A 10,462-nucleotide genomic window follows, 5' to 3' on the forward strand; every position below is an offset into this window, starting at 1 on the left:
GAGGAATATACCGCGGGATGATGTCATGCCTTACCTTCAGCATATGGGGGCAACGGCGTTTGATTGACAGCCCAGACTGTGAGGGTTTTCAGTGACACAGCATGGGGACGCTTCCCTCTAAATGTGTGTGTGTGTGTGTGTGTGTGTGTGTGTGTGTGTGAGACTGAGCACACAACTCCAACACAACACCGCTCTACGCTTCTATTCAGGCCTAACGTGTCGCACAAAAAGGGGAGGAGAAGACACAGGAAGAAAAGAAAAGTGGAAGAGGGGGTGGGCAGGAGGTCAATAATGATCTCTCGGCCTCATTTAATTGGGATGCGGTCAGTGTGTGTGTGACTTCACTGCATTCCAGCTTGATTACCCTCATTCATGGTGCCTAAAATTAAAATGAATGCGAGAAAATATCCTGCTGAGACGGAAAGCTGGGAAAAGGAAGAGACCCAGGGAGAGGGCATTCCCAACGCGAGGGGGGCGGGATGACATCACATTCCTGGAGCCAGATTCATAATCACCATTACTGCTGTAATTCAGTCCATCGCAGAGCCCAAACGCGGACGGCGATGTGAGAGGAGAAGAGTGAACCCAAATGATCTGACGGCTCAATCGAATTGAAGACTTCATGTGAACACTTCAACCGATCGGCCTGAAATCATCCTAACATGATCAAAATAAGCATGGAAAAGCTTGAGTACAACGATCTCACACTTCTTCTGCCAGCACGTAACCACTCCACAACTCTAAATGCACTTACAAAACAAAACATAAAAACATACTTATAATTTAATCTTGCTTTCTAATATTTTTGGCATACATAATGTTGCCTCTGTGAATTGCTTACGCTCCACTATTAGAAGTCGCTTTAGGTAAAAACATGCTAAATGCATAAATGACAAACTAAGATCTCTGATATTTACATACGTTTTACTTCTTATGAACGTATGGGTTTATTTTTATCAACCGGTTAGTGGAGGAGACTGAATATTTACTAAATATTTGCCCCTCTAACATATTTGTCAGTTTCCTTTTAGGCACAAATAAGTAAAACAAAAGAAAAGAAAAAAAGACGATTATACTCACTGTAGCTTCGGTGAGATTATCACAGTGGCTTTCTACCGTTTTGTTCAGAATAAATAAATGCACATGTAACATTATGAAACAGATAGATAGATAAGTGATGGCTGGACAGATAGATGATGGATGGATGGATGGACAGATATTTAGATGATGGATGGATGAACAGATAGATGATGGATGGATGGATGAACAGATAGATGATGGATGGATGGATGGCCAGATAGATGAAAAATGGATGGATGGACAGATAGATGATAAATGGATGGATGGACAGATAGATGATGGATGGATGGATGGATAGATTATGGATGGACAGATAGATGATGGATGGATGGATGGATGGATGGATGGGCAGACAGATGATGGATGGATGGACAGATAGATAGATGATGGATGGACAGATAGATAGATGATGGATGGACAGTTAGATGATGAATGGATGGATGGATGGATGGACAGATAGATGATGGACGGATGGATGGATGGACAGATAGATGATGGACGGATGGATGGATGGATGGACAGATATATGATGGATGGATGAACAGATAGATTTATGGATGGATGGATGGATGGACAGATATATGATGGATGGATGGACAGATAGATTTATGGATGGATGGATGGATGGACAGATATATGATGGATGGATGGACAGATAGATTTATGGATGGATGGATGGATGGATGGATGGATGGATGGATGGACAGATATATGATGGATGGATGGACAGATAGATTTATGGATGGATGGATGGACAGCTAGATGATGGATGGATAGATATATGATGGATGGATGGACAGATATATGATGGATGGATGAACAGATAGATTTATGGATGGATGGATGGATGGATGGACAGATATATGATGGATGGATGGACAGATAGATTTATGGATGGATGGATGGACAGCTAGATGATGGATGGACAGATATATTATGGATGGATGAACAGATAGATTTATGGATGGATGGATGGATGGATGGACAGGTATATGATGGATGGATGGACAGATAGATTTATGGATGGATGGATGGATGGATGGATGGACAGGTATATGATGGATGGATGGACAGATAGATTTATGGATGGATGGATGGACATTTAGATGATGGATGGACAGATATATTATGGATGGATGAGCAGATAGATTTATGGATGGAGGAACAGATAGATTTATGGATGGATGGACAGTTAGATGATGGATGGACAGATATATGATGGATGGATGGACAGATAGATTTATGGATGGATGGATGGACAGTTAGATGATGGATGGACAGATAGATGATGGATGGACAGTTAGATGATGGATGGACAGATAGATGATGGATGGATGGACAGATAGATGATGGATGGATGGACAGATAGATGATGGATGGATGAACAGATAGATTTATGGATGGATGGATGGATGGATGGATGGATGGACAGATAGATGATGGATGGATGGACAGATAGATTTATGGATGGATGGATGGATGGACAGATGATGATGGATGGATGGACAGATAGATGATGGATGGACAGATGATGATGGATGGATGGACAGATGATGATGGATGGATGGACAGATAGATGATGGATGGACAGATAGATGATGGATGGACAGATAGATGATGGATGGATGGACAGATAGATGATGGATGGACAGATAGATGATGGATGGATGAACAGATGATGGATGGATGGATGGACAGATTATAAAGTTTAGGGTTCTCAGAATTGGAGATCGGATTGGATTCATTTAGCTTGACGGGAATCGCTCCTATTCCAAAGCATTTGTTCAGAGCAGAATTGTGCAAGTTCATCAGGCGAAGTGATCGAATCTCATAAAGACAGACATTTGGCACAACACAAGACTGAAGTCGGTCGCCCAGAACACATTTAAAGGGATAGTTCACCCAAGATTTAGATTTGGATTTAAATAGGCAAATCCTTAAGAGTCTATGATTGGATGATTATTGCAGTGATTATTATGTTATATGTTTCTCAACAGTTCTTCTATCCCTCACTGATGGAGTGTGTAGCTTTTCATTTCTTTAACAGTCATGTGAAAGACCCATCATGGCCATATTCCAGGATGAGGATGTCCAGATTCATCAGCTCAGACTGAGAGAGAATGGCTGTGAGCGATCATGAAGAATCATTCACACACATGAAGTCCAGAGCTTAAATTCACTGAAAGTCTTTGGGATGTGCAGAGGAGACTTTACACACTGCTGGACTCTTGCATTGGCAATACAAGATCTGAACCAAAAGCTGATGCACCTCTTCATGAAAATAACATCTCAACATTTATTTCCATCAAGAGGTGCATTAATTCATGCTTGAAAATTATTCTTTATGCTCCAACCATTCTTTTTTTCTCTAACGAAGACTTTTTATGAAGCATATTTCTATGGCGCAGTTAAACAGAAAACCTCTTCCAAAGCCAACCCCGCTGAAAAGTCTCACTTTCACAACGCGCAAACAAATGACTAGTTAGTGAAAACTTGTCGTGTTGTGTCTGGTTAGGACACACTGTCAGGAGAACCGAAACACACTTAAGAACTTAAGATTCATCTGCTATCTGTCCCGCTGTCACACTCACGGCTGTGGATGTTAAACACTGAAAGGCTCTGTGAGGTGAAAGTATAACTCTGAGGAGTGTGTGTGTGTGACTGTGGCGAAGATGCCGGTCGCGCTGAGCACATACTGTGAAATGCCTCAGTGCAGCGACAGCATGCAGAACGGCACAGGACAGAGGCGCTCTGTAGACACAGAAGATGTCCTGAATATTGACTCACACTGGTGATCTAATCAAAAGACACATAAACGAGCAGCTGCGGACAAACACGGAGAAAACAAACATCCCTCGTTTAGCACACAGAGAGAGAGAGAGAGAGAGAGAGAGAGAGAGAGAGAGAGAGAGAGAGAGAGAGAGAGAGAGAGAGAGAGAGCTGGACCGTCTCTGATAGACCTGCACACACACACACACACACACACACACACACACACACACAAACACACACACACACACACACACACGCGCGCGCGGCTAAAGTGAATCTGCTACTGTAGGACTCGTGATTTAGTCAATCCATTGAAAATCTACAGGCAAACAAATGGACTGACATCATCTTTAGGAAACTTGGTTACATAAAAAGCTTAAAAATGCCAATATTCATGATGTTTCTCAATTTTATATCATAAAAAGATTGTAAAAAAAAGGCACATGCATCAAAATATATTGTAAAAACATTGCAAAAAAGACCAAATTGATGCAGAAATCACAAAAATTGGGTACAGAATAAAAAAAAAAATCAAAGCTACTGAAAAAGTAAAGAATCTGCACACTTTAAAAGCCTCCATGGATTTCATTCCTCAGGAAGTCTTTCTAATCAAATCTGAGGAAGAGTTGAAGGATTCGAAGGGCTCACTACTTTATTAAAATACGCTGTGGGAGCTTTCAAAGAAAGCAGAACCTTTCTTTATGTTTTTCGATTTATACTTTTTTAATAGGCATTGCAATATTTATATGATATATCTTTTAGCAACATCCTGATTATTGCATCTTTACTTATTATTTGACAACTACAGCTTCTTCCTGACTGACAGACATTGAGGGAAACTCAATGGCCCCATAGAGCAGGGTTTTCAGAGCTGTCCCGGAGACACCCAGCCCTGCACATGTTGTATGTCTGCCTCTGTCTTATCAGATGCACCCAATTTAGTTCCTGCAGTCTCTGCTAACGAGCTGATGAGTTGAATCAGGTGTGATAAATGAGGGAGACAGAATGTGCAGGGCTGGGGTGACTCCAGGATGGGTTTAAAAACCGGCCCTAGAGTCCTGAGGCTCATCACCGCCACAGAACGCATGTTAATGCACTGATCCATCCCAGTCCTTCAGCCCTGAGTTACTAATAAAAGCAAAAATCCCACTTACATGAAGACACGTCATGTAAATCAAGACCTGTGTAGAGTTCTGTCCAATTTTAAAGGGAGACTTCACCCAAAAATGAAAATTCTGTCATCATTTACTCACCCAAAAGTTGTTCCAAACCTGTATGAGTTTCTTTCTTCTGCTGAACACAAAAGAAGAAATAATGAAGAATGTTTGTAACAAAGCAGAAAGAGCAACCATTGACTACCATAGTATTTTTTTTCCTACTATGGTAGTCAATGGTTGCTCTTTCTGCTTTGTTACAAACATTCTTCATTATTTCTTCTTTTGTGTTCAGCAGAAGAAAGAAACTCATACAGGTTTGGAACAACTTTTGGGTGAGTAAATGATGACAGAATTTTCATTTTTGGGTGAACTCTCCCTTTAACTTTAATATCATGACCACATAACGCCGGTAACTTTCACACGTACAAGGATACCCAAGAACGCCAGCCCTGTACTCACCGAATGACATCAGTAACACATCAACCGTTCATCTAACAAGGACAATATGGATATATTTAGAATACAGATAATACACACACTTTCAGAATTATTCAGGTGACAGACAGACAGACAGACAGACAGACAGACAGACAGACAGACAGACAGACAGACAGACAGATAGATAGATAGATAGATAGATAGATAGATAGATAGATAGATAGATAGATAGATAGATAGATAGATAGATAGATACCACATCATTCTGATAGGTACACACACACTATATTGCCAAAAGTTTTGGGACGTCTGCCTTTACATGCACATGAATGTTAATGCCGTCCCATTGTTAATCCGTAGGGTTTAATATGGAGTTGGCCCACCCTTTGCAGCTCTAACAGCTTCAGCTCTTCTGGGAAGGTTTAGGAGTGTGTTTATGGGAATTTTCTTCTAGCTTTTCTTCTCTACTTCCTCTGTGCAGGCCAGTCAAGTTCCTCCACACCAAACTCGCTCATCCATGTCTTTATGGACCGACGCTTTGTGCACTGGAGCGTAGTCATGGTGGAATAGGAAGGGCCATCCCCAAACTGTTCCCACAAAGTTTGGAGCATGAAATTGTCCAATATGTCTTGGTACGCTGAGGCATTAAGAGTTCCTTTCACTGGAACTAAGGGGCCAAGCCCAACCCCTGAAAAACAACCCCACACCATAATCCCTCCTCCACCAAACTTTACACATGGCGCAATGCAGTCAGGAGAGTCCCGTTCTCCTGGCAACCGCCAAGCTCAGCCTCGTCCATCAGACTGTAAGACAGAGAAGCTTGATTGGTCACTCAGAGAACACGTCTCACTGCTCTAGAGTCCAGTGGCGGCTGCTTTACTCCACTGCATCCCTCGCTTTGCATTGCTCTTGGTGATGTAAGGCTTGGATGAGCTGCTCGGCCATGGAAACCCATTCCATGAAGCGCTCTACACACTGTTCTTGAGCTCATCTAAAGGACACAGAAGTTCGGTCTGGAGCTATTGACTCCAGTTGGTGACTTCTGCGCACTGTGACCCTCAGTATGCGCTGACCCCGCTCTGTGATTTTACGTGGCCTAACACTTCGTGGCTGAGTTGCTGTTGTTCCCAATCGCTTCCACTTTGTTATAATCCCGCTAACAGTTGAGTGTGGAATATTTAGTAGTGAGGAAATGTCAGGAATGGACTTATTGCACAGGTGGCAACCTATCACGGCACCACGCTTGAGTTCACTGAGCTCCTGAGAGCGACCCATTCTTTCACTAATGTTTGTAGAAGCGTCTGCAGGCCTAGTGCTTGATTTATACACCTGTGGCCATGGAGGGATTGAACACCTCAATTCAATGATTTGGAGGAGTGTCCCAATACTTTTGGCAATATAGTGTGTGTGTGTGTGTGTGTGTGTTTGTGTGTGTAAATTAAAGCCTTTCTGATTATCTGTGTTACTATAGATATGTACACAAGCACAAGTCTCCTTTTATCTCACTCTCGTTCATCACTCCATCCATCAATCAAATCATATTTCTAAACAATGGCACAGTGTGTGTGTGTGTGTGTGTCTTTGAAGTCGGGGTTGAAGCGTGCTTAATTTAACAGTATGTGGTGGTGGTTCTCTCCGTTGATTCACTGCTACTACTCAACGTAATGCCACACACACACGCGCACGCGCACACGCACGCATCAAACGGTCAGCCGGCCCCTCTGACATCACTCTGTACGCACATCCACTCCAGCTGTTGTGTTTCATCCAGGACACACCCACCGGCTTATGAATGATTATTAGTGTTATATTAACAGAAATAATGAACACACACACACACACAGTCTGGCTCCAGTGGATTAGATGCTGCTGGCATTCGTTTTTAGCTTCTGCAGCGCGAATGTGAATGAAAACACATGCAAACACACTCGACAGCCACCAGACTACACACACACACACACACACACACACACACACACACACACACACACACACACACACACAGACACACACACACACACACACACACACACACACACACACAGTTGAGTAAAACATCCTCTCTCTTTCACACCCTTCATAGAAGGAGAATCTCTGCAGTAAAACGACGATCTGATTGGATGAGTCGCATTTAAAGCCTTTTTTATAACAGTCGATACACACATATCTGTGACTATACAAATAATAAATTCAGTCTCAATGTGCTGAGTTGCTAAAAGACTTGCTGATCGCCTCGTGAAGAAATTATTCATTCTTTTTATCATTAATAAATTAAATGAATGAAGGAATGAATGAATGACACAGTTGATTTTGACAAGAACAGTTGTGAGAACAAATATATGGAGTAAAACCTACACTTATTAGAGTAAAAACAGAGTATAAGATACATTTTATTTATTAAAATAATATTTATTATTATTAATAATAAAAATAATAATATTAAAAACATTAAATTAATTAAATTAATACAATACAGTCTATATAATTCTTAAATAATGTGATGCATAATTTAAATATAAAATACAATGTGGACACCGGTAAAGCATGACACCTAATCATTAGGACTTTATTCATCTATAATTATTTATGCATATTATGATTATCAACCAAAGAACCAAGTTTGGGCTGGGACTATATGTTTGTCAACCAATGCATAATATAATATAATATAATATAATATAATATAATATAATATAATATAATATAATATAATATAATATAATATAATATAATATAATATAATATAATATAACATAATTCATACAATATAACATTATTCATATAATATAATAATATAACATAATATAAAACAAAATACTGTAACAATTATTATAATTAATATGTGATTAATATAATATAAGTAATATAATATAACATCATATAAACAATATAATTAATAAAATATAACAATATAATAAAATAAAAGTAATATAATATAACAATATAATAAATGTCATTTTATTAGCGTAATATAGCATAATTAATATAATATAACAACATAATTAATATAATATGATTCATATTACATAATTAATATAATATAATATAATATAATATAATATAATATAATATAATATAATATAATATAATGTTGAAGTAGGACACATTTGAGTAGGAGCTTAATCATCTACATTTTTTTTCTATTATTATTATAATCTATTAACAACTGAAATAAAATAAAATATAAAAAACATGATAATATTTCGTATTTTCATTCAATTTAATCTGAGGTACAAAAATAACTAAAACTGAACTAAAAATTAATTAAAACGCTATAATAAAATATCACAAAAACACAATAAAATTACTAAAACTTTAACCAAAACTAACATGAACATGGTGAATAAAACAAAAATGATCAAAACCTAAATCAAATAATAATATAATCTTAAGGATACTAAAATAACACTGCTCCAACAAACCGATTTAAGAAGATCATAATCAGGCAGCTTTACTACTCAGAACTCACACTAAGACTATGGCAACAAATAAACACACACACACACACTTTCATTCCATCTATGACACACAGAGTAAGAAAGAACAAACAGAACTATGCACACACACACACACACACACACACACACACACGTGTGCGGGCTCCCCCCTCCCCCTCCCCTCTCGCTCTGGCAGTGTACGAGGGCAGTAAGGCGCCAGTGGAGTGCGCCGTCTCTCTGGGGAACAATACTGCAGCGCTTCATAAAAACTTCAAACGCTCCTGCCAAATGTTTTATAGGTGCTTTAAAGGGTTACGGCCCCCGGGGGTCCGGCGTGGGGGGGTGGGGTCTGTCTCCCTCACACAAGCGCACACAATATGCATATAACAGGTGAACCAGACGCATTTATGCACATCATTTCACTGCTATATATGCACAGAGGACGGTGTGTTCGTATCACATATAGTCTTACAGAACATCAGATCTTCAGAGCGCCGGATGCAGAAGTACGTCCGTTATCATTCAGAGCTGTAATCAGACCCCGGGATGGGAATAACAGGCCGTTTAAAGATAGAGGGTGAACCTAGTGATGAGCTCCTCAATTAGGATAGTTATAATTAAATTCACACCAACATGGGTCAAGCGACTGCATACTGGTCCAAAAAAGAGAAAAAGACGGAGATTGTGGTCTATAAAAAGTATTGTCTGATTGCCATCGCCTTGTGAAAAAGTGCACACTTCAAATCTTTCAAGTGTATTTTTAAATAATGCACTGAAAGATAACATGATATTAATGAAATAAAAGGCCATACGTGTCCTTAACGACGGTACACTTCATTAGTACACTTTCAAATGTCCAGTTCATTAGCTTTAAAGAACATGCATTTATACACTGATTCTGCATTAATGAGCTTTAAAGCACACTTAGCACAAAGCACTTGATAAGCAATGCCGTGTTATTCAATATTACAGTTAAAGTTAATATATTTCATATGTACAAAGGTGCAAATGTGAATGCAAATATATTTTAAAAACATTACAGAAACGTTTCAATAGTAATTACATCATAGTATATTTTAGTTTACCATAAAGTACATATAGTTTAATTTAAAGATGCACTTAAGTACATACTTAAGTGGGTCAAATTCAATCTAATATGCATTTGAACTATAATATGTTTTAATTTAATCGGGGGGGAAAACATGCCATTCTTATCTGAAAAAATTCACAAGAACATTCATATACCACAGTATTTAAATTAATATTAATTATATAGTCTTATATTACACATATTTTATATATATATATATATATATATATATATATATATATATATATATATATATATATATATATATATATATATATATATATATATACAACAGCTTATATATATATCTTAAATCTGATATATTATAAAATATAAATAGTTTATAAATACTATAAAATCTAAGATAATTTTATATATATTTATATTTTTAATAAATCTGATATATTATAAAATATAAAAAATAAATAGTTTATAAATACTATAAAATCTAAGATAATTTTATATATATATTTATATTTTTAATCAAT

The sequence above is a fragment of the Pseudorasbora parva genome, chromosome 24 (genome assembly GCF_024679245.1).
Source record: "Pseudorasbora parva isolate DD20220531a chromosome 24, ASM2467924v1, whole genome shotgun sequence".
Classification (NCBI taxonomy): domain Eukaryota; kingdom Metazoa; phylum Chordata; class Actinopteri; order Cypriniformes; family Gobionidae; genus Pseudorasbora; species Pseudorasbora parva.